The sequence below is a fragment of the Heterocephalus glaber genome, unplaced genomic scaffold (genome assembly GCF_053883595.1).
Source record: "Heterocephalus glaber isolate CG9 unplaced genomic scaffold, H.glaber_assembly_v1.0 deba00001733, whole genome shotgun sequence".
In the NCBI taxonomy this organism is placed as follows: domain Eukaryota; kingdom Metazoa; phylum Chordata; class Mammalia; order Rodentia; family Bathyergidae; genus Heterocephalus; species Heterocephalus glaber.
The window spans coordinates 19506450-19532004 of NW_028258444.1; the positions used below are offsets into that span (position 1 = coordinate 19506450).

The window sequence follows — 25555 nt, forward strand, 5'->3', positions numbered from 1 at the left end:
TCTTTGAGAAAGGGTCTTGCTATGTTGTTCAGACTGGTCTTGAGTTCTCTATGTAGCCCAGGCTGGCCTGGAAGTCATGGTGATCCTCCTGCCTCTGCCTCCCGAGTGCCAGGACTACAGGTGTGCACCACCACTCCCTGCAAAGCTTCCGTTTTGTTTATTTGTTTGTTTTTTGGTACGGGGGATCGAACTCGGGTCCTTGAGCTTGAAGCTTCCGTTTTAAAGTGGAACATGTGGAAAACTGTTGGTTGAGTTTTCCACCTGTAGTTCTTTGCTTGTTGTTTTTCTTCAAGGAGACTGAGGGAAGTACTAGAAAATGAATTTCCTGTTAAAAAGACAACTTCCGCATTTTTGGTTCTCTGAGCTCTGATGTCTTTTACTCTCATAATATGATTATTTTTCAAATTATGTTAAAGTTATAAAATTATCATTTGCATAAATATTCTCATCTCTCCTTTGTCAGTTGCCTGAGGCCAACACAGGGTGTTTTTAACATGGATGTTTTTTAGTTTAGCTTGTTAACAAATCTAGATGCAGTCTTGGCCTCCCTGTCCATATTTCCTTCAATATCTGACCCACTCTTGTATTGTCAGGCTGCTTTCCTCATTCTTCTTCCCAACAGGTTTGCGTCCATCTCGCTGTCTTACGTGAGGATTTTCCCCAGCAGGGCCACCTTTTAACACTGCCCTTGTTTCTGGGCCTGTCCTGTGTCCCCTCATCGTGAAACTAGCTGACTGTTTTAGTCCATGTTAATCTCTTCTATCTTAGACTACTGTTGTATTCAGCAACATAGTTTAACACTTCACTGACCACTATTTGTTTCATTTACAATATATTTACCTCCTCAGCTAAAACTTTAGATTTTTTTTTAATGTAACCCAAGTTTTACATTTTGGAACCTCTCTGTATCTTTAGTAAGTTGCTGAACATGTCAACATGTTAGTAAAGATGTATTGAGCCCATCTGTATTTGCAGAGATCAATTAGGAGGAAAAGAGACATATGGATGCACATTTCCTGTTCTCATCCACCTCTCAGTATAGTGATTTCTCAATAAATAAGTATTTAGAGTTTGAAAATATTAGGTAATTTTCTTTTGAGCAGTTAGAAGTGTTTTTATTTCTTACTTGAGTGATAACATTTAAAAACAATCACTCTTGATAGGATTCTGGGAAGATTCTGGGAAGATGGCAGCTTGACCACAACTCCACTGCTTTTTTTTTTTTTTTGGTACCAGGGATCGAACTCTGGTCCTTGCGCTTGCAAGGCAGACAGCAGAACTGCTGAGCTAAATCCCCGGCTTTTTTGTTTTATTTTTGACAGAGTCTCACTGTATAGTCCAGGCTGGACTCATAGTGATCCCCCTGCCTCAGCCTCCTGAGTGCTGAGGTTACAGGCAAGCACCACTGTGCTTGGTTTCACTGCTCTTTATCATTTTTATTGTTTATTTACTTTTTGAGACATGGTCTCCCTGTGTAGTTCAGGCTGGCCTTGAATTCATTGTGTGCCCAGGCTGGCCTTGAACTGATGGCAATCTTCCTGCTTCAGCTTTCTGAGTGCTGGGATTATAGGTGTGTGCCAATACTCCTGGCTGCTCTTTTTTTAAAAACTTCATTCAAGTAAAATAATTTCAAAGCTGGAAGACAAAACACCATGAGGTGGAATAGGAACTCATGAAGGTCAGGTTAAAGCACTGGGGGATAGATAAAGGAAACAAAGTGCAGATAGGCTGGCTTGATGACACCTGTCAGTACTCTGGGATCCCAGTAGGATTGCAGAGGCTGAGACAGAAAGATTGCCAGATCGGAGCCCAGCCTGGGCAGTTCAGTGATTTAAGAGACTGTCTCAAATAATCAGAAGAGGGCAGTCTGAAGCCCCTGAGTTCAATCCCTAGTACTGAAAAAGAGAAATAAAAAGGAAGTGAAAATAATAAAATGTTTAGAAGGACAAATAAGTAATGGGAGAAAATGATCTTGAACTGAAAAAAAATTAAAGGAATGTGAAACACATGGATGCCTTGGGTCAACTGTGTGGTTTTTTTTTGTTTGTTTGTTTTGGTACCGGGGATCGAACTCAGGACGCTGTGCTTGCAAGGCAGGTGGTGGAACCACTGAGGCAAATCCCCGGCCCTACTGTGTTTCTAAATAGTGTCAGAAAACTCAAGACATTGAGGAGAGGGTCGTGTGGGATGGGTGGGAAGCATTCTTTGGTGTCAAGTGTTGGCAGGAGGGGTGTGGGATTGAAATACTTGGATGAGGAGAAAAGCATTCCATTCATTTATTAATTTATTTATTTTATTTATTTTTTGGTACTGGAGATCGAACTTGGGACCTTGTGCTTGGGAGGCAGGCAGCGGCAACACTGAGCTAAATCCCTGGCCCCCTATCTGCTTTGATTTTTTTCTAGAGCCTCATTCATCTGCCCTGTTACTTCTGCTCTTACCCCTTCACAGAGTCCAGGTGGGTGGCTTCAGATTGTTCCACCCCATGGCCCCCTGGGTTTGCCTTTGATGAGCTGAAAGTCTGGGGTTGCATTTTGCTTGAGTGTCTTCTCATTTTTAATTTTTTTTTTAGTTTAATTCTTGGGTTGATGCTTGTAAATTGCTTATGACAGGTAGCTTTAATGGTAGTATTGAGAACCCTTAGGAAATGACGACTCCTCAGAGATGTCTTCCAGGTGTAGCTGGCTTTTGGGTTTTGAGTCTGTTGCAAGACCCTACCTCTTCAATTTATTGGGGGTGAGAAGTTGCTGCCTATTTCACCTCGCCCCTAGTTCTTTGGCACTGGCCTATAGTATTATTTATGACCTGTAGGTAGCCTCAGTCTTGGCACACCAGGAAGAACAACCGATTAGAACAATTACGTCATGTTGGCTAAAGTAGTACCATCAGCAACAATGATAGCATCAAATATAGCTAGCCACTACAGTCTGCAATGTCCACTGCTCCATTCCACTGATGCATTTCTCCAAGGAGGCCTTGGGGGTCACCAGTAGTCACTGTGCATCTGCAGATTTGATCCACCTTTCCCATGAAGTAAGTCAGGGCTCAGGGAGAAAGTGCCACTTGCCACCTCCTTCTTCTTCATTGAAGTCTCTCTCTTCACTTTCCCTATGGGTTTCAATTCTCACTTCAGATCCTTGCTAAGTCCCGGAGACCCACTTCCCTCCTTCTCCTCTTCCTCACATTGTTATATTCCAACTTCTGGACACTAAATCTCAGAGAGACTGTTTCCCTGCTGTTCAGCACTCTGCCATCTTCCTAGAAGTCAGAAATGGATGAATATCAAAAACAGCAGCATTTAGTAAGTTTGTTAGTGCTTAGGAGGGTAGGACATGGCAGTAATTTCTTATTTTTAGGGAGGGTAAGATTTTGCAGACTACTTTTATTGCATAATAAATAACATAGGTACAAATACTTGGGAGTTCATAGGTGAAGAGCATTAGTGTATTTGTAGATTCTGGGAAGGATTTTCTAAAAGTAGTACTACTGGGCCTGATGGACAAGGGGGGGAGGATACTTTAGATTTGGAAAAAGACATGGATTTGTGAATCATTGTAGCATGTTTGAGGAATGATGATTTAGTGACATTAGAGCATTGAAGTTTAAGCTCAGAAAGTCCTGTAGCCTGGGCAGAGGGCAGGGCTGGAGGTACTTCTGGGGAAAGGGTGGGCACTGTGGACCATAGAAGCTCAGCTCTGTGCCTGCAGGTCTTTGTTTTCCACCGGGGATTTGTGTTGATGTGCTGGGAGTGTGCCACATCACCTTGTAATATCTAAGGTGTGGGAGAAGTCACTGCTACATTAAGACACAAGTATCTTTTAATGTAGAATTGAAAATAGTTATTTTTTGTTTTTTTGTGACTGGAGCTTAATCTTGGGGCATTTGCCCTGAGCTATATCCCCACCTCTATTTAATTTTTAAAGTTTGGAGCAGGGTCATGGTAAGTAGCTAAATTGCCCTGGGCTGGGGATTTAGCTCAGTGGTTCTGCCATCTGCCTCACTAGCAAAAGGTCCCAAGTTTGATCCCCAGTACCAAAAAAAAAATCACCTCGTCTGGGCTTGAACTTGGAATTCTCTAGCCTCAGCATCCCAGAGTGCTGTGATTTCAGGTGTAAATATAATCTTAAATATAAAATTTATGAAGAACGCATTTTGCTCTAGTGGCTGGCTTCTTTGTGCTGAGCCCCTTCTAGACCTTCTGGGCCCCCATCACTTTGTTCAGGGGAGAGTTTGAAGACCATTCACGGAGGTCATGGGGAATTACTGAAGAGTTATAAGCAGCAGTCATTGACATCTTTATTTGGTGATAATCACGGAGAGGAATAGTTTAAGACTCCTGTGTCACACAACCAAGAGGGCACAATTCTCCTTGAAGACAATGCAGAATGGCCCAAAATAGATAAGAACAGGCCTAGAGGGCAGACAAAGTACAATCCTCATAAGAAGGCTGCTGAAATGAGCTGTCTCTGCAATAGGATTAGGGAAGAGAGGGTGAAAAGAGGTATTTAAGGAGGCAGAACTGATGACACTAGTATGGAGTAAGACAGTGCATGTAAGTGTAGAAGTGATGGAAAAATCTTTGTGGACTCCTGTGTCTCTGGCTTAGACATCTTGAAAGAAAGAAGTATTTCTTAATATAGGAAATGGGAAGAACAGTTTTCAGTATGGGGGAGATAAAGTCAGTTTTTAACTTTGGGGATATGTTGGTAGAGATCTATAGCCGGCAATTGACTGGGTGGGCGTGGAGTGCCTTAGAAAGACCTATCATGAAGTTACACATTCAGTATTTTTGGAATGTGTCACTGAAAATGGAAGTGATGAACATGATTGAGGTTGTTAAGGAGAGTATATAAAGTAAAAAGAGGCTAAATACACAGTTCTGGGAAGCACCACCATTTAAGGAGGAAACAGAAAAAAGGAACCTGTAAGGGTGGCCAGAGAGACACAGCAGAGCAACAGGGAATTTCAGTAAGTGTCTGTTGTTGCGGAGTTTAACTAAGATGTGGATGGAGAAAAATGCAACTGAGATTTACCAGTAGAGGAAGTCACTGGTGGTGACTTTTGCCTGAACTGTTTCAGTGGCCCTGAAGGAAGGCTAGGGTTGCATAGGGAAGATGGTAACCTGTCATGAGTGAGCAAGGAGTTTGAGGCAGATAAGAAGCTCTTTCAAACCTAGCTTGTGAAGTGAAGGAAAGGGCAGTGGCTAGTATGCATACATTTATCTGTTCAGTGTTTGTGTCCTCACTAGAAAATAAGTTGCAGGAGGGGAGGAACTTGTTTCATTCATTGCTTTAATAACACTAGGGTCAAAAAGAGCTTCTGAAAGTCAGTCATGGTGGCACACACCTCTAATCCCAGCACTCTGGGAGACTAAGGAAGAAGGATCACAAGTTCAAGCCCAACCTGGGCAATGTGATTTAGTAAAACCTTGTCTCAAAAAACAAACAAACAAACAAACACAAACTTCTGGGACGTTGTCGGTGCTCAGTGAATATTTGGTGACCAAATTGATGAATTATGTTAAGAAGTGGGAGGGGGGCCGGGGATTTAGCTCAGTGGTTTCGCTGCCTGCTGCACAAGCGCAAGGACCCGAGTTCGATCCCCAGTACCAGAAAAAGAAGAAGTGGGAGACTTGAGCATATGCATTTGTGGGATAGATGGATAAGAGGCCTAGGAAAGGGATTGATGATTTAGAGGAGAAAGATGTAATGGGATGTGGTTTCCCTGAGTTAGCGGAGTTTGAGATCCTCAGCCTTTCTGGAGTGATCATCCAGGATACCAGGAGTGACTTTTTCTGCTGACACAGAAGAGGAGGAGGAAAGGACAGGAGCAGAACAGATATTTATAGGTGGTGGAGGAGGAAGTTGAGAGAGTTTGCTCTTGATGGCCTTGAGTATTCTCTGTTAAAAATAAATTAAGAGGGAGTTATGTTTCTTTGGAAGACACACAAACACACTCTGAAAACCTCCCCCATTGAGCCCTGTGCTTACGTGGAAAGTCTCTGTGTAACTGTAGGCACACACAGGGTTGTGGTCAGTGACAGAAGGGCAGGTGAAGTAAGGCTGTGTCAGAGAGGATGATGAGTAAGAGTAGGTGAGACAGTGGAGCTGTGGTCTCAGACCTGCATGGTGGGTGTGGCTGGGCGCCGACAGGGAATACATCCACACACCTGTGTGCACGCCATTTCATTCTGCCCACAAGCAGGATACTGTGGGCCCTAGGGAAGTGGAGGAGGAAGGGTAGTTAGTACATGAGGCTTACTTTTGTGAGAGAAGGAACAGAAACTTGAGTCCTGATGAAATTAGAGCCACTCTTTGTTAGCAGCTTCTCAGGCCCTCACCAGACTGGCTTTCCAGTGATCTATTTCTGATTCATTCAACAGGAAACTGCTTTCTCCACTTTGGACAACCTGTTTGTTAAATGATCTGTTCAGAAGTAAAGGTGCAGTGAGAAAGAGGATGTCACTGTCACAGTGAGTCATAAGGAGCAAGGCATGACCATATTTGTCTGTTGCACCAGATTTTATCTAGAAGTAATTTAAAAATCGCTCCTCGGCCTTTCGGCTAAGATGAAGTGTAGAAGTAATTGAAAGTATTAAAGTGCTTCCTTGTTTAGAAGTCTTGTTTTCAGTTTAATGAAATGTAAGACTTGTCAGGAACTTTCTGGAAGTGAATAGAGAGTAGCACGTATGGGTTTTCATCTTCTAGGCTTCGGCTGTGATTAAGTAACCCTGCCGAGCTGGTGACTTTCTTTTGCTGTCTTCTGTAACAGCCAGTATTGCAAATTGACCTCTGATAATTGAGCCGCATGAGTTCTGGCTGTTCCTGCCTTTGCATATTCTCACTTTAGAATGTATTACTTATGAAGTGAGCAGAGGATCCTTCAAAAAGAGAGCAGGTTCTGAGGGTACCAAGTTGCAGATTCTTTCCATGTATTTAACTCCCCTGTGAGGGACAACAACTTTGTAATGTAAAAAGTCCTGTTTCTTTCTGGAGATGGAGAGAAGCAACTGTTTCTTTCTCTGTTAGAAGGTGAAATCAGATATTGACTAAGATAATTTTTTTTTTTTTTTGATATCAGGGATCGAACTCGGGACCTTGTGTTTGCGAGGCAGGTGACAGAACCACTGAGCTAAATCCCCGGCCCCTAAGATAATTTTGAACTTGGTATTATGGTTGGTTCAGTTCTTGAATTCATTTTTTTTCTTTTCTTTTCTTTCTTTTTTTAATTTTGGTACCGGGGATCGAACTCGGGACCTTGTGCTTGCAAGGCAGGTGATGGAACCACTGAGCTAAATCCCGGCCCCTATTGTTTTGTTTTTTGAAACAGGATCTCGCTACGTATTTCAAAATGGCCTTGAACTCACTAGTAGCCCAGGCTGGCTTCGAACTCTCGGCAATCCTTCTGCATCAGCCTCTTGAGTGCTGGGATTATAAGCCTGTGCCGATAAGGTGTCCTTGAATCTCACTCCCCAATTGCCAGGTTTTTTCCTAGTCATTAGTTGAATAGAGTTCCAGTTAGGCATTTATTTGGGGGAATAAAAAATGACTTTAGGGCCAGGGATTTAGCTCAGTGGTTTTGCTGCCTGCTGTGCAAGCGCAAGGACCCGAGTTTGATCCCTAGTACCAAAAAAAAAAAAAAAAAAACTTTAGCTGGGCGTGGTAGCACATGCCTCTAATGTCTTTATGAAAATGAGATTCTGTTTTATCAGGACAGTTATTATTTAAAGAAAACATGTATATAGTGAGAGCACTCATCCCTTAATTTATATTCGTCAGGCCAGGGATTTAGCTCAGTGGCTCTGGCACAAGGACCTGAGTTTGATCTCTGGTACCAAAAAAAAATTTATATTCAGTCAAAACTTAAGTGTTGGGCCGGGGATTTAGCTCAGTGGTTTTGCCACCTGCCTCGAAAATGAAAGGTCCTGAGTTCAATCTCTGGTACCAAAAAACAACAAAACACCAAAAAATAAAAAAAGCCTTAGTGTTGAATTCTCTTTTTAATTGACAAATATACTGTATACTGTTAGGTTTCCCCCTCCTTCTCCCTCTCTTTCTTTCAGGAGGGTCCCAGGCTGGCCTCAAACTCATGGCCATATTCCTGTCTCAGCCTTCCAAGTGCTGGAATTATAAGCATGTACCATCACACCCAGCTCTCTTTCTTTTCTTTTCTTTTGGTGCCTGGGATCGAACTTAGGACCTTGTGCTTTTGAGGCAGGGGGTGGAATCACTGAACTAAATCCCCAGCCCATATTTTCTTAAAGTATATACTTACTTATTCAGGATTTGTGCTATTTTTTGGCCCAGAGAGGATTAGGATTAGGGGAAGGACTTTAATTCTGATCCATATACTTCACAGTTGGTTGAATTTTTCTGATGTATCTCCTTTTTCCTTCTCTCCCATCCCACCCAACCTTACCGTCTTCTACATTTATCTTTTGTTACTTATCAGATTGCTTTATAATTGTTTGCCTACATTTCTCTTTATTCAGGCCTAGAGGCTGGAAAATATCTTAATCATCTTTGCTTTCCCTTTTGTAAGTCAAGAAGAGAAAGATGGTGAGTTGTAGACAGTAGGTAGCGACAGAGTCAGCCCATATTTTGAGTTTGGGCAATCAGAATGATGGTGTTGTATACGGGAACATCTGAGGTGCTGGTTTTGGGGAGAATATAGCTTTGTCACAGTGACATCTATGGCAATAGCAGGATATTTGGGTAGGCTGTTGAGCAGGTGGCTAGAAGTAGTGAATTATACCCTCCAGCAGGTTAGAAACCTGAGCGTTATCTTCCTGAGGCTCAGCAGAGTGAGCCAGATCTTTGAAGGGGAAATGCTCATGATTTGGAAGCCAGGGTGCCAGAGGTAGTCACAGAGGTAGACTTCGGGTGGGTACTTTGGTGGAGAACATACTCAACCATGTGGAAGCTGTTGAGAAGTTAGGAAAATGAGATGGGGTACAGATTATAGGATCAGTCAGTTCTGTTCCTGTGGCTGAGTCAGAGGCCAGCTTGAAAAAGGTGATGAGAACATAGAAATAATAATGTAGGCTTCTCGTTTTGATTAAAAGAACTAGGGGAGATTTAGAGGAGTACTTGTTTATGTTACTTCACTGTTATTTTTAAGTGACAGGATCCTGAGGCTCCTGAGGAATCTTTCTGGGCAGAAGAGAAGAAGGTTGGGAAGGAAAAGTTCAGTTGGCTAGGGAAACACAGGCTCCCTTGGTTGAGGAGGAGCTGGGCCTGGGGCAGGAGTGGGTGTAGTCTGCTGGAACGGAGGAGGAGCACTGGTTCCTCTGAGCTAGGAGAAGGTCCTGGGTGAAACAACTGATGTGGGAAAAGAAGTTGGTACTGGGATGAAGAGAAGAGCTTCCTCAGAGAGGTGGAGGCATGAGGGTTTGCATAACGTGAAGAGAATTACAGCAGCGCCATAGGGGCATGAGCAGGATCACTGAGATGATGACTGCAGAGCCAGGCCCCAGCCAGTGTGGCCCATGTGGATTTGGATGGTACCATTTCATGATGTTTCTGTAGAACTGACATTAGGATGTCATGGAATTATTAGTGTGAGTGTCAGTGGCCCAAGGATGATTGTAGGTCTAGAGGAAAGGAGAATCTGGGGTGTAAAAATGGAAAGGTCCTGAGAAGAGATTTGCTTCAGAAGTACTATTGATCTCGACTTTACAGAGACCACCCTGTGTTGATTACTGCACATCCTTGTGTTGCTATGTTTGTGTGGATGTGTATGAAACATAAGTTGAGGGGGAAATAAGACATGCAAATGCGTGTAAGAACACTGTGCATTTTTTACTGTTCATAAAAAAATGCCATAGAGAGCCAGGCCTGGTGGCACATGCCTATAATCTCAGCATTTGAGAGACTGAGGCAGGAGGATTGTTCAAGGTGAGTTTAAGGACAGCCTGAACTACATAGTGAGAACCTGTGTTTAAAAAAAGTAGATGGAAAGAGCCAGGCATGGTGGCGCCCGCCTGTAATCCCAGGACTTGGGAGGCTGAGGCAAGAGGATTGCCTTGAGTTCAAGGCCAGCCTGAAGTACAAAGGGAGACCCTGTCTCAAAAAAAAAAAAAAAAAAGAAAAAACAGAAGAAGAAGAGGGGGAGGGGGAGGGGGAGCTTGGAAACATTGCTGAAAAACTCAGAAGTATGAAATGGAAAATAGGCCATTCCACCTTCCATATTCAGTCCCACTTCCAAAAAATTAATCATTTTTAAAACTCAGTTTTGTAGTTCTGGCGTTAATAGTATAATTTCAAGAATACATTGTGTCAGCTTTAGATAGCATCTCTTGATTCCCTCTTATGAAGAAGGAGAAATTACCCTTTCTCATACTCTGCCTGAGTTTTTTAAGATAGTGATATTGTTCTTTCTCATTATCAGAGTACAGCCAGAGATTTAGCTAAGTGGCGCTGCACCCTGCCTTGTTTGATCCCCGGTACTGGACCAAAAAAAAAAAAACCAAAAAGGAACATATTATCAAAGTACGTAATGTTCATATTCTCTTCTGTGTTTCAAAAATTAGTCCTCATGCTACATATACGAATTAAGCCTAAATATTTTCACTTCACAAATATAGCTTTTGCAATATCATCATTAACTAAATGTTACTTACTTTGGAACCCATGAGTGTTGTTGGATCCATGGAGAAAGAAATGTAATACTTTCATCACAAAACCCAATGCTTCTCAAAGAGAATGGCCTGGGGCTGGGGATTTAGCTCAGTGGTGCCGCTGCTGCCTGCCTCACTAGCACAAGGTCCCAAGTTCCATCCCTGGTACCAAAAAAAAAAAAAAAGAGAGAGAGAGAATGGCCTGAACATCAAGATCTATTCGGTTTTCCTTTCTTAGCTTTTTGTGCCGTTTCTGGATCTTATTCAGTTGCTGTTGTTTCTGGTGATTTAAGCTGTCCCTTATTTTTTTAAATCTTGAAATAATTGTTTAATATGGGGGACATGAGTGTTAAACTTTAAATCTTTCCCTCTTAAGTGTTCTCTGTCTGTGTCTTTGTCTGCCTGCCTCTCGTACTGGGGTTGAACCCAGGAGCCCTCTCCCACTAGACTCTATCCTTGGCCCTTTGTATTTTCTGACAGCCTCACTAAAGTTGCCCAGGGTGGCCTCCAATTTACAATCCTCCAATCTCAGCCTTCCAAGTAGTAGTTGAGATTATACGTGAGAGTCACTTGGACTGGCTAACAGTGTAAGTTTTATATGGCTTATATTTTACAGTTTTCTTTGTATATCATCAGTGTCAGAAATATGTCCAAGCCTGGCATGGTGGCAAACACTTGTAATCTCAGCTCTTGGGAGGCTGAGGCAGGAAGATTGTCGTGAGTTCGAAGCCAGTCTGGGGTACATAGTCCAAGGCCAGCCTGAATTAATAACGAAAGCCTGTCTCGAAACAAAGCAACAGCAACAACAAAGAAATCTGTTTGTTCATCTAGCTTCATTGCTCCAGATATAAAGAAGTACTTTTTTTCCTGCTTTCATTTCATCTGGATCTATCCCATATAATATTCCCTAGGATCAACTAGAAGTTTCCCTTTAATATCTGGGACACTGGCCTGCCTCATTTCCTCAATCTGAAGTGTGTTATCTTTGCTGCTGCTGTTCTACTTTTTTTTTTTTTTTTTGAGACAGGGTCTTCCTATGTAGTTCAGGCTGGTCTTGAACTCATTATGTAGCACAGGCTGGCCTCAAACTTGAGGTTACCTCCTGCCTCAACCTCCCAAGTGCTGAGATTACAGGCATGTGCCACCATGCCCAGCTCCTGATCTACTTGGAAGATGACAGAGCTCTTGAAATTCTACCCCTTTTGTTTCACAGGTTTTCTGGAGCACCTTGGTTTTTCTTCCATAACTTTTGGTCAACTTCGCCCTCAGAATCACTGCCTGTGGAGCTTGAAGAAACATGATCTTTTGATCTAGGCATTTCTCTTTTCTGCAGTTGAACAGCCTCCTGCCTGCTAGCTTACAACTCTCTTAGAATCTTAGTTTTATCAGTATGATATTCTCTTGAATCTCACTGAGCATACTAATTTGATTTTTTAAAAAATTCTTTTCTAATTCCTGAAATATCTCATATCTTCTTTTGGGAAAGGAGTCTTCCAGCAGTCCATCTTAGCCAGTTCTTTCTGTTGTGTTGTTTCCTCAAATGTCACATAATTCCTGGTTGTTCACAGTTAATGCAAATGAATCAGGTATTAGTATGAGTGGTTGGTATGGTTTTCTTCTGGAGTTGAGTATGTCTTATTAGGCATTTAAAACTTTATTATGGAGCTGGGCATGGTGGTGTATTCCTGTAATCCCAGCACTCTGGAGACTGAGGCAGGAGGATCACCACAAGTTCAAGGCTAGCCTGGGCCACATAGTAAGTTTAAGGCCAGCCTGAAGTATCGTCTCTGACTCAAGAGACAAAACACAAAACTTCAACCAAACCCCAAAACTTTTTTATGGAACGTCTTGTACAGATGACTGTGTGTACATAGTTTGAGAGTTGTAAAGTTGAACACTGCTGTCCGTATGATCTAGTTTAAGAATTAAAATTTTAAAATATCCCTGAGGCCCTATAGACTTTTCCTGTCACTCTGCCCTAACCCTTAAATGTGGCCATCATCCTGCATTTTGTTCATTCTCTAATTTTTTAGTGTAGTGTGTGTGTATTTATAAACTGTATTTAGTTTTGCAAGCTTCTGAGCTTTCTGTGAGTGGGACTGTGCTTGAGTACTTTTCAGTGACTTGCATTTTTTGCTCAGCATTGTTTATGACTTGTTCTTGCTGGTGCAGCTCACTATGGCTCTTTTCCCTGGCTGTGGTGGTGTCCCATCCCTCAGCCTGAGTTCACCACAGCTCACTTGTCTGTTCACCAGGTGCCAGGGAGATCTCGTTTCTGTTTTTTTTGTTTTTGCAGATATACAGCCATGAACTTTCTCATATGTGTCTTTCATATTTAAAAGTATGTAATTATGTTATCACTCATGGATTTTCCAAGTGTATAGTATGGTCTAGAATGGATAGGAAATTGTGAATGAGTAAAAATTATTTTATAGACTTTGCATTTCCTTAAAGTCACTTAGTTTTATATTTCAGAAATTTCAGAAAACAATTTAGCGTGTCCACTATTCCTTTGGAGAATACAGAAAAAAGAGATAAGGGTTACAGGAAAATTTGCATTAATAAATGTGCAGAGAATCAGTGCAGCTTTCATGTGTTCACTGTAATAAGTAATTCCTTCCAGGCTTGAATTACAGTGTTTATGTCAAATGTGTAACTTTTTTTTTTTTTTTTTTTGTACCAGGGATCAAACTCGGGCCCCTGCGGTTGCAAGGCAGGCAGTAGAACCACTGAGCTAAATCCCAGCCCCTAAATGTGTAACTTTTTAAAAATCTTTTTTCTTATTTTCCTTCTCATCTGTTCTTTTTTTTTTTTTTGTACCGGGGATCAAACTTGGGTCCTTGCGCCTGCACAGCAGGCAGTGAAACCACTGAGCGAAATCCCCAGCCCCTTCTCATCTATTCTTAATAACTCAAATTTTCTTAGCTTAGATCAGATAAAGGACACCCATCAAAAACTTGCTGTCTGGAACCTGGGATGTAACTTGGTGGTAGAGCACTGACTGGCCCATCATGCACTGGTCCTGGATTTGGTTCCCAGCACTGCAAAACAGACCAACAGCAAAAACCCTCTTGCTGTCAAAGACAAAGAACATTTTTAAAGAATGGGAAAGATTTAAGAAATTTATTGCAGGTCAATTTGGCTTTTTTTTTTTTCCAGTACCAGGGATTGAACTCAGGATTTTGCGTTTGCCAGGCAGGTGCGGTGCAACTGAGCTAAATCTCCAGCCCTCAGTTTGACTTTTTTTTTCCCCTTAAATTCTTTTATTGGTACATTTTAGGTATACAGTATTTACATTTATCATTGGGTGCTTGTACCTTTACATGATGTATCTTGGTTCTTATTTTTTTCCCATCCCCCTGGCCTCCCTTCGACTCTTCCACCCCTCGCTATTTACAAAGACTGTTTCCATTCCAATTTTTAGTATATGTGCTGTGGAAGTGAGCACTTGGTTTGACTTTCTTTCTTTGTTTTTTTTGGTACTGGGGATCAAATTCGGGATCTTGCGCTTGCAAGGCAGGCAGTGGAACCACTGAGCTAAATCCCTGGCCCAAAATATTTCCCCTATGCTTTCTTTTTCTTTTCTTTTCTTTTCTTTTTTTTTGGTACCAGGGATTGAACTCAGGACCTTGCACTTTCGAGGCAGGCAGCAGCTCCACTGAGCTAAACCCCCGGCCCTCAGTTTGACTTTTTTTTTTTTTTTTTTTTTTGGTGCAGGGGATCGATCTCGGGACCTTGCACTTGCGAGGCAGGCGCCGGAACCACTGAGCTATATCCCCGGCCCCTCAGTTTGACTTTTGAATTGAAGTGATCCTCCTGCCTCAGCCAGAGGTGTGCTACCATACCTGGCTAGCTTTCTTTTAATCACACCTTCTGATAAATATAACTCAGAGGCTTCTGGAGCTCCTGTCCTAAAGCAGACAGCATGAGTGTTTCTTGAGGCATAAGCAAAGTGTGATACATTCATTTAAACATGTTATGGGAGTTGGTTGGAAATTCTCTGATGATCACCATGGTAATTAAATTGGAATAATGGAACTTGCTTGAACATGAGAAGCTGTAAGCAGTTCCCTCAGTTGGGCTTATGAAAGACCTAAACCCCAAGTTTTGGAGCGATCCCAGATGTCCTCCTCACCTGCACCATCCCTTTGCAGCAACATGTACTGTGCCAAAGTGAGAGCAGTTTGGTCATGATGCCAGCCTAGTTCAGGAAAGTCAAGTTTCAGAGTTAGGGTGGATGAAGAAAGTTTCATGAGAATAGTTCAGACTCAGTGTGGCTTAAGAGATCAGAAAGTAAAAATTGGAACTGAAGTACTAAAACTCCGCTTGATCTTAGCCAAAAGGCCGAGAAGCGATGACAACTTACTAAAACTCCTAAAATGCAAGCGCTTCATTTCTGCACGATCTTCTTTTCACATTTCAGCAAACAAAATATGATCCTTCTGTAGCCTGTTGTGGAAAAGCCTTTCAGAGTATATTTTGATCCTTACTGATGTTAAAGAAAAAAATTGTTTTGGACCAGGGATCGAACTCAGGACCTTGCACTTGCCAGGCAGGTGCGGTGCCACTTAGGTAAATCCTTGGCTCTGACTTAAAAATATTAAGCTAATTGTAGAGGAAGGTTAGTTTATCTCTTAGCCCCATCCCTGCCTATAGAAAGGCTAGAGATTAAAAACAATGGAGAAAATGACCAAAACATTGTATTCAGCATTTTTGTTATTATAAGAAAAATTAGCATGTAAGCTTGATGTCATGGTGCATACCTATCACCCCAGCAATCCTAGCACCCAGGAGGCTAAGGCAGTAAGACTGCTGTGTGTTCAAGACCTACCTGGGCTGCAGTAGTGAGTTCAAAGCCAGACTGAAGTGAGACTTTCAACTCCCTCCCCAGAGAAAGAAAAGTTAATGTGCTTAGGGTGTTAGTAATAATTGTAACTCTGCTTTGAAATTTGCATCATTGTATGAAAAGAACTAATACCTTTACAGTTTGAAGGAATTTTTTTTTTTGGTACCGGAGATCGAACTCAGGACCTTGCACTTACGAGGCAGGCACTGGAACCACTAAGCTAAATCCCTGGCCCAGGAATTTTTTTTTTTTAAATCCATGGTCACAATTTATGTTTGAGAACAGAGAAAGATAAGAGAAGTACAATAGAAAATGTTTAATTCTTTTTTTTTTTTTTTTTTTTTTTTTGGTGCCGGGAATGGAACTCAGAACCTTGTGCTTGCAAGGCAGGCAGTGGCACCACTGAGCTAAATCCCCAGCCCCAGAAAATGTTTAATTCTGTAGTGTGGCTTACTGTAGCATTTCATATTCCCAGAAATTTTGGACTAGACTTCCAAAAATCTTAACCTGGACAGCATGTGTGATTGGCAGCTGACACCTTTCTAGATAAGGAATTTTCTGGAATCTAACTCCTCTAATCTGTAGTTCACAAAAGAAAGGAACACACAGATGGCACATACACTAAGAGGGCAAACTAGCAAGTCTCATAAATAGAATGATCAAGTCAGCATTTTTCTTGGAATTCATAAACAGGTTCAAAAATTTAAGTTTTAAAAAAATCTTTATTGATGTATATTTTGGTAATAGTTTTCCTTGTCTTAATTTTTCCTCCTAAATGGAAAAGATTTGTTATTCCTGATTTATCACTTTCCTAAAATCTACTCAGTTTTACTCAGACTTGTGCTATGCATAGAGTTTTATGCCCAGGTCTGATGTGCAAGGAGGGACGCAGACAGGAGAGTGGGTGACTGACTCAGATGTAAATGATCTTATTATACTGAGCTGCAACCACACCTAGAAACCTTGGCAACAACAGGGGCAGTGTTTGATACACCTCACTTGTTAGATCCTGTCTGGATTTTGGCTTGTCATACTTGTGTTGTTCATTAACAAAACTGGACAAGTGTTAGAACAATTATACAGCTTTAATCAGACTTATGATGACACTGTTTCTCACTTGGACCATATAAAGAAAATGAAGCACAATGACCATATAAAGAAAATGAAATACCAAAACAAGTTTCTGATTGTTTCTTGTGTTGTTCCTTCTAATTCAGTGGTTTCAGTGCTTCATCCTCCACTAGGATAGATTTTCATGGGTAAATTAAGACATTCTTTCAATGACTTGTGGCTATTTATTTCAAGTGAGGAAGGGTCTTGATGTAGCCCAGGCTGGCCTCAAACTCGCAGCGATCCTCCTGCCTCAGCTTCCCTAGACAGGCCTGCACCACCATGCCTGGCAAGTTGTTTTTTGCTTGTTTGTTTGTTTATTTGTTTGTTTTTGAGACAAGGTCTTGCGTTGTAGTTCAGACTGTCCTTGAATTTACTATGTATGCCAGGCAGGCCTGGAACTCACAGCAACCCTCCTGCCTCAGACTCCTGAGTGCTGGGATTACAGGTGTGCACCACCACGCCTGGCCAAATTGTTAATGTTTTAAAAATAGTTTTTCCTTTATTGTAGAAACAACAATACTTAGAAACATGAATGAAGAAAGTGAATATTTCCTTAATCCTAACACCTGAATTTAAACACTATCATTTATTTTCCTTCCAGTTACTTTTCTCTTAGGTATCTTTTGAAAAAACTAGGATAACAGTAAATTCAGTTCTGTTGAAAGCTATTTTGAACATTTTCTATTTCATCATTTTTTAAAAATATGACTACAATTGGTTTTGATATATTATGATGATATTTACCTACTATTGGGTATCTATATCTATCTTTCAATTTTCATGCAATAAACATTTTTTTCTTGGTAGTACTAGGAATTGAGCCCAGGATCTCATGCTTGTCCCTTTTATAATTTTTGAGATAGGATCTTGCTATGTTGCCCAGGCTGACCTCAGTATCTTAAGTAGTTGGGATTTTAGGTTTGCAGGCCACCACAGTAAGCATTTTAATTGAAATACAAGTTATGTAGAAGCAAATCTGAATAATAAATGTGGCTTATTAAATGTAGAGTGTATTTTTAGGTATTCATGAAACCACCAAAAGATGTATCCAGAAATCTTGCACCTTCCCAGTTACTGCCTCCCTCAATGTTAACCACTGTTCTGACCTCTGTTATCATTGGTTAATTTTGCATTTCCCTTGAAATAGAGTCATATAAACGTTCTCATTCTGGCTGCTGTTGCTCAATGTATCTATGAATTTCACCCATGCTACTTACAGCAGTAAGCTAATTCTTTTTCATTCTGCATAGTATTTAGATTATATAGTTTATTCATTCTTTTTAATATAATATTTTTTTCCCCATTAACTTTATTGGTACATTTTCGGTATACAATACAGTTACATTCATCATTGGGATCTTGTACCATTACATGAGTCTCTTGATTCTTATTTTTTTTCCCCTTCCCTTGCCCTCCCTTCACCCCCTCCACCCTTCCCTATTTGCAAGGACCTTGTTTCCATTTTTTTCCTCTTCTCATATTTTTTCCTTTCCCTTTTTTCTCTTCTCCTACCCCTCCCAATTCCCCTGCTCTTTTAGACCTTTTCCTTCTGTTATACAATATCAGTTATATATTTTTTAAATTACAATATTAAGATCTAGGAGACATTTCCACAGATCTTACAGAATTCAAAAGGATATAGAAAGCATATTACAAAAATCTTTTTTGAAATAAATTTGACAACTTTAAGAAGTTCCTTAGAAGACAAATTAATGAAACTAACTCTGGAAGAAATATAAAATTTGAATAGCACCTGTTAAAGAAAGTATATTCCTAGCTTGAAAACCTACCTATATGACAACAGCAGGCTCATGAACATTTTAACTGATAAATTATATCAAACAGTTAAAGCAGAAAATAAAAGGAACACTTCTCCCCTCATTTTAGGAAATCAACATTGTGGTAATCCTAAAACTGCATAAAGATAATAGAAGAAAAACGTATGAACATAGATAGAAATTTGTTTAACAAAACAAACTCTTAGAAGTCAGATCTGGCAGTATGTAGAAAGTGGTTTTGTTATAGGGATGGCAGTGTTGGTTCAGCATTGGAAGATCCACCCCCAAAAGTCATCATTTTAACAGAGGAAAGGAAAAAGCCATATGATCCTGTCACTAGTTGGAGAAAGAGTATTGGACTAAATTCGACAGCCGTTTATGGTAAAAGCTATCAGGAGACTAGAAGTAGAACAGAACCTTCTCAATAGATCAAAGACATGTACTCCATACTTCCAACAAAAACTCCTTCTATGAATGGAGATGATACAATGCTTTCTCTCTAAAGTGGGGAACAGGGGCAGATTTGCCTACTCTTCATCTCTCCATTAGACTTTGAAACATAGGTCTAAACCAAAATAGTCTGGCAATAAAATGACACAACTAGGATAGGATTGGCACGGCAGAAGCAAAATCTTTATATGTAGATGAAATGATCATCTACAGAGAAAATACTAAGAAATCTCTAGGAGCCCCTAGAACTTGTACTTGAATTTAGCAGGATTAGAAAACACAAGGTATATATAAAAATTCAGGTCTGTGTATACTTGCTATAAATGAAGAACTGGATTTTGAAATTTTAAAGTTATGTAGGCGTACAAAGGACCCAGAAAAGCCAAAAACAAAAACAAAAACAGTGTTGAAAAACGTTTAGCACCCAATTTTAAGACTTCTTCTAAAGCTACAGTAATCAAGGCAGTGTTGGTGTAAGGAAAGACATACAGATCATTTGAATAAAACAGAATCTAGGAATAGAACCACACATATATGGTCCACTGAGTTTTGAAAGCTTATTTAACATTAGCATTTTATAGAATATAAACTTGATTCAAGAACCGAGGAAGAGATAGTGTCTTTAGCAAACGGCCCTAGAACACCTGGTATCCATATATAAAAAATTAACCCCAACCCTTTTTTTCCATGCATGAAAATAACTTGAAGGGATCTATGAACCTAAATATGAAAGCCTAAAAGTATAAAACTTTAAGAAGAAATTACAAGGGAAAATATTTATGAATTCAGGGTAGGCAAGAACTACCTAGGATACAAAAACCATGATGTATAAAAGAGAAAAACTGAGATTCCATCAAAATTTAGAACTTTAAATGACATCATTAAAATGAAAAGTAGTCCTTAAACAGACCATATTTACAATGCATATAACCTATGACCAGAATATGTAAAGAATTCTTAGAGCTCATTAATAGACAACCCAATTGAAATGTAGACATAAGATGATAAATAGCCAGTATAGCACAAGGAATGGTGTGCAATTCTAGAATCCGAAAAATACTAATCAGTACAATAACAAGATTGAATTATACACTCATTAGGGAGATGAAGTTAAAAGTTTTAAAAGCCTTGTCATGACTTTTTCTTTTTGTTGGATTCTCCCCCTTTGCGTTTAATTTGTCACGCCCAATGGATTCATTCTGCTGGGTTTCCTGGGGTTGTGATCCTCATTACCTTTTCCTAGGGTATTGTCTAAAATTTTTTGGAGTGCCAGTTTGGTATTCATGAAGTTCCTGAGGTGCTCTTTATCATGAAAGCATCTTATTTCTCCATCAATTTTGAAAGATAGTTTTGCAGGGTACATCAGTCTGGGTTGGAGGCTGTTTTCCATTAGGGCTTGAAATACATCACTCCAAGCTCTTCTTGCCTTGAGGGTTTGCATTGAGAAGTCTGCTGTGATTCTGATGGGCTTTCCTTCGTATGTGATTTGTTTCTTTTCTCTCACTGCTTGTAGAATTTTATTCTTCTGTTGGATTTCTGGAATCCTAACTATTATATGCCTATGTGTAGATTTTTTTTGATCAAGGCTATTTGGAGTCCTGTATGCCTCACTTATCTGTATGTCAAGTTCTTTTCCCCTCCTTGGGAAGTTTTCTGCCATCACTTCTGTGAAGAGTGTTTTTATGTCATGTGCACTCTCTCCTCTTTCTTCATTGACTCCAATCAGTCTTATGTTGTTCTTCTTTGCATCGTCTAGCAGCTGCTGGATCGATTTCTTGTGTTCCCTTACAATTTTAAAGCAATTTTTCTTTTCCTCCTCACTAATTGCAATCTTATCTTCTATATGTGAAATTCTATCCTCACATTGGTTCATTCTGCTGCACAAACTTTCGATGGAGTTTTTAATCTCTTGTAAATCTGCTTGTATCTGTTTTATGGATTCCATTTGTTTCCTATGTTGGGATTCCATCATGTTCCTCAGATCCCCTATTTTTTTTAACTGTGTCCTCTCTAGATTTATTAATCATGTCTTGCACCATGAGCAAAATCTTTGCTGTTATCTGAGTAATTATTTCTGATTTCATTTTTCCCAGATCCTCTTTTGTTGCCAGTTCAGAGAGTCCAGGTGGTTGAGTATCAGAGTGTTCCATCTCGTTTCCCTTTGGGGTTGCTGTAGGTGATCTGGAAGTCTGTTTTTGAGGCTTGTTTATGTGTCTTCTCATTTCCTCGGCAGGGGGTGGGGTGCTTCTGGCGCCCACCCGGCTCGCCTTCTGTGCCCTAGGAGCTTGGGATGGCAGCAGTGGAGCTTCCTTCCGGGTCCTGGGACCAGCTCACCTTTTTGGCCCTAGGAGCCTGGGTTGGTAGCAGGGGAGCTTCCTTCCGGGTTCTGGGACCGGCTGAGCTTCACTCCCCTAGAAGCCTGGGATGGAGGCGGGGAGCTTTCTTCCCAGTGCTGGGACCAGCTGAGCTTCATTCAGGTTATTCATTCTTTTGGTGGTCATTTGGGCTGTTTCTAGTCTTAGCTCTAATGAATGTTTTTGTATGTCTTTGGTTCCCTCATATTGAGTATTACCAATGGAATCGCATGGCCATAGGGTATGTGTATGTTTGGCTTTACATAATAGATATTACCAAGTAGTTTTCCAGAGTGTGCATGCAGGTTGGGCATCCCTAATCTGAAAATCCGAAAGCCTCTAAAACCTCAGTTTTTGAATGACAACATGATGGTGGGAGGAGCACTCTTATGTTTAGTTGCAGTTACCTTCAGGATGTGTGTATAATGTGCAGATAAGGCATAATTTTGGTTTTAGACTTGGGTCCCATTCCTAATAGATGTCATTATGCTTAGGCAAAAATTCTAGAATTCACAAAAAATCTGAAGCACTTTTAATCCTAAGCATTTCAGATAAGGTATACTTAACTCTCACCAATTTTCATCTGCATCAACAATGATTTATTCATATACTATAGGTACTAACCCTTGGGATTGTTGATTTTCTAGTTTCCACCATTCTCATAGGTATGCTATAGTGTTGCTTAGTGCCTTTAATTTGCATTTTCTTGATGTCTAAGGATACTGAGCACCGTTCCATATATTTATAGGCCTATTGTATATCCTTTGTGAAGTACCTATTCAAATGTTTTGGCAAAAAAATGTGATTTTTAAAATTTATTTATAGTATTCATGAAATTTGGGTATCAGTTTTCTGGTTATATATGTTGTGCATATCTTCTCAGTCTCTTGATTTTGAGTTTTGTTTTGTTTAAGACAGGGTCTCACTATGTAGTTCAGGCTGGCCGCAAACTCACAGCAATCCTCCTGCCTCAGCCTCTTGACTGCTGGGATTTCAGGCATGCGCCACCATGCCCAGCTTGACTTTTTACTTTCTTAATGACATTCCTTAATTACACACTAAACTAGAAATTGACATTGTTATTTTAGTAATAAATGCACACAGATCACTTCTTCTGAGGGTCATTACCTGAAGGATGGTGCCTAACAGGGTTAGAAGCTTAGAAGTTCTGTTGTTATTAGCTTTGCCTCCTCAGCAGTGCTAGATCTCTGAAAAATTATGGGCCCTGGATGGCATAGGGAACCAGCTGAGAGTATGAATGTATGAGATAAATTCATGTCTAACTCTGCAGACTAGTAGAAGCTCAATCCCTGATAATACTGGCTTAGGAAAGCCATGCTTTTATATAAACCATAGCCATACAAAGTAATGCTTAAATTGCACATCATTGCCTAAGATCTTGATACTTTTGGGGGGGGGGCATCAAACTCAGGACCTTGTGCTTGTGAGGCAGGCAGCGGAACTGCTGAGCTAAATCCCAGGCCCAGATCTTGATAAGTTTTAATCTAGTCATTTAAAAAGGGATCAGGGATATAGCTCAGTGGCACCTCATCTGCCTTGCAAATTCAAGGTTGTGAGTTTGATCCCTGGTACCCCCAAAATTAAATAAATAAATAAATAAATTTTTAAAAAGGGATTATAAACAAGTTAGGAGCATGATGATTGAGTGGTGATGCTGCATGCCTGAGATGTTCCTCTCTTAAACCTTGTTACAGTGTTAGCACATTGCCATCTGTTGGGAAAGAAAAAACACAAGTCAAATTGACTTTTTCTTCAGACAGATTAAAATCTAAGAAAGTTGAAAGCTAAAAGTTAATGTACAGATACTAAGGGCTAAAAGACAGAAAAAGACAGAAGTAAGTTTTATTTAATGGTTAAAAGTTTAAGTTCTGCAATAAGTGGGAGTTCTAACTCTTCATTTAATAGCTTGGCAATTTAGGCAGGCTATTTAGCCTCCTTGAGGTTCACTTGTCTTTTTGAACTCACCTCATAGGTTTTTGTGAGGATTAGATGAGATAATTCAGCCAGGTGAAGGTTGGCAAATTGGAGACCAGCCTGGGCACTTTAAGTAGACCTTGCCTCAAAATAAAAAAAGGTTGAGGATGTAGCTCAGTATAAGTCACTGGATTCAAATCCCAGCAGTAGCAAGAAAACAAAACACAAATAAAAAAACTTGCAAGGACAGAATGAGTTTTTATATTCTTTTTTTTTTTTTGCTACCAGGAATTGAACTTAGGACCTTGCGCTTGCAAGGCAAGTGTGGTGCCAGTGAGCTAAATCCCTGGCCCAGGGTTTCATATTCTTTTGGAAAACAATCTAAGAGATCAAGAATAAAGATACTAGTCATTCCAAAAAAAGAATTAAACATTTTTTCATCCAACTTTTCTTCCCTTAACCCAGAGACATATTTTGGTTTGAAGTTGTCTTTCTTGCTACTTTTGTTTGTTTGATTGATTGATTGATTTGTTTTTTGAGGCAGGGTCTTGCTGTCTAAATCAGGCTGGCCTTGAACTCACTGTGTAGCTCAGGCTAGCCTCAAATTCTCAATCTTCTTTCCTCCACTTTCTGTGTGCCCCTGTGCCTGGCTGTTTGTTTGTTTGCTTGTTTGTTTTTGAGACAAGGTCTCACTGTGTAGTCCAAGCTGGCCTCAAACTGGTGGCAGTCCTCCTGCCTCAGCCTCCTGAGTGCTAGGATTACAGGTGTGCTCCACCATGCCCAGCTTTTATTGCCTGTTCTTCCTGTGCAGCTGGCTCCTTTAGGCTGCAACTGGTAGCTGACATCAATAGTTTGTTTTATTTAGCACAGCCACTTTTGCTTTTTCAGAAAATTATTTTTAAAAATACATTGGGGCTGGGGATGTTAGCTCAGTAATAGAGTGGGTGCTTAGCATGTGTAAGGCCTTTGGTTCAGTCCCCAGAAACAAAAACATAAGACTACTATACTATATTTGACAGTATATTTCATCTGTGGATCTTTTTATAACTAAGATTTGGGAGAGGATCTTCAGCAGGAAGGTGGGTTAGGATCTAAGATTTTATGTGAATATAGGAGTTAGTAAGCCCTTTCGTGACCTTGGTTATTCAAATAGAGGAAAGTTATCTGTGTAAATTGGTCAGAGGACAGGCATGCTTTTAATTATGTAAAGGAGTTGTTTACATTTGCTGGTGCCACCCTTCTCTCTCTTCCTTCTTATTTCAGTGACGTTTCTGTCTCCTGACCTCTGGATATGGTAAACCTGTACATAAAATATTTTGTGTACTTACCTCATTCTGTTGTAATTATCTTTTCTTTTTTTTTTTTTTTGGTACCGGGGATCGAACTCAGACCTTGTGCTTGTGAGTCAGGTGCAGTGCCACTGAGCTAAATCCCTGGCCCTGTAATTATCTTTTTATTACCTTTATTTTTTATTTTTCTTTGTACCAAAGATCAAACTCAGGCCCTTGTGTTCAGTGCCGCTGAGCTAAATCCCCTGTCCAACTTACCCTTCTTTAGCCCAATGTAAGTCCTTTTCTTGTTTATAGTTCCAGTTTCAGTACCTGATGCAACTTAGGTAGCAAGCAGTAGTGTTCAAAAAGTATTGTAGAACTATGTAGATTTTCTTTAATAGCTTGCTATCACTTATTACTGATATGACGCTTCTCTTCTGTCCAAATAATAGTCATGACAACTAAAAATGTTCATTTCCTTGGGCCCTGTACATGAATTTTCTCTAATCTTTAGAGTAATCTTCATAGGTAGGTAAACTCCCCATTTTATTTATTTTTTTAAAGTTTTAGATTTTCAATTAATTATTTATTTTTGAGACAGGGCCTCGATATGTAGGTCAGGCTGTTCTCAAACTCACTGAATTCCTCATGGTTCAGCCTCCTGTGCGCTGAAATTACAGGCGTTTGCCACCACATCTGGTTTGAATCTCCATTTTATATTTGAGGAAACAGAGGTTCAAGAGGTTAAAATCCTAAGACTGTATTTGTACCTCTCTGCCTTGTAAGCCAGTTTCCTTTCAATTATACCATCACCCCCTCAAGGTTTGATGTGTCTGTCAGGAGGACAGACTGCTATGGAGCCAAGGACACTGCCTTTCCCTCCTGAGATAGTTTTCAAGAAGAGTGAGCAGGGCCACTGCACAGGCTAGTTATCAAGGAGGTTGTAGATGGGCTGGGGATTTAGCTCAGTGGTTTCGCCGCCTGCTGTGCAAGCACAAGGACCCGAGTTCAATCCCCGGTACCAAAAAAACAAAACAAAAAAAGAAGGTTGTGGAAAAAGTTTCCACAAATGAACAAGAGAGACAGGAAGTAGACTAGGCAGTAAATTGGGAGGGTCAACCCAGGAAAAGTTGTTTAGTCAGTCATCAGGCTGGAAGGACCAGAGCAGATGCCAGACAGTGGAAGCAAAG

General features: G+C 40.4%; 1 protein-coding gene and 1 non-coding gene across 4 annotated transcripts in view; both read left to right on the plus strand.

Moving 5' to 3' along the window:
- Dip2b (DIP2 acetate--CoA ligase B (putative)) overlaps positions 1–25555 on the plus strand; it is a 238524-nt gene that overhangs the window by 10011 nt on the left and 202958 nt on the right. The window lies entirely within an intron of this gene.
- Positions 22795–22897, plus strand: LOC147821521 (small nucleolar RNA U13). The gene has a single exon (XR_015446996.1). It is a non-coding gene; the product is annotated as a small nucleolar RNA U13 (small nucleolar RNA).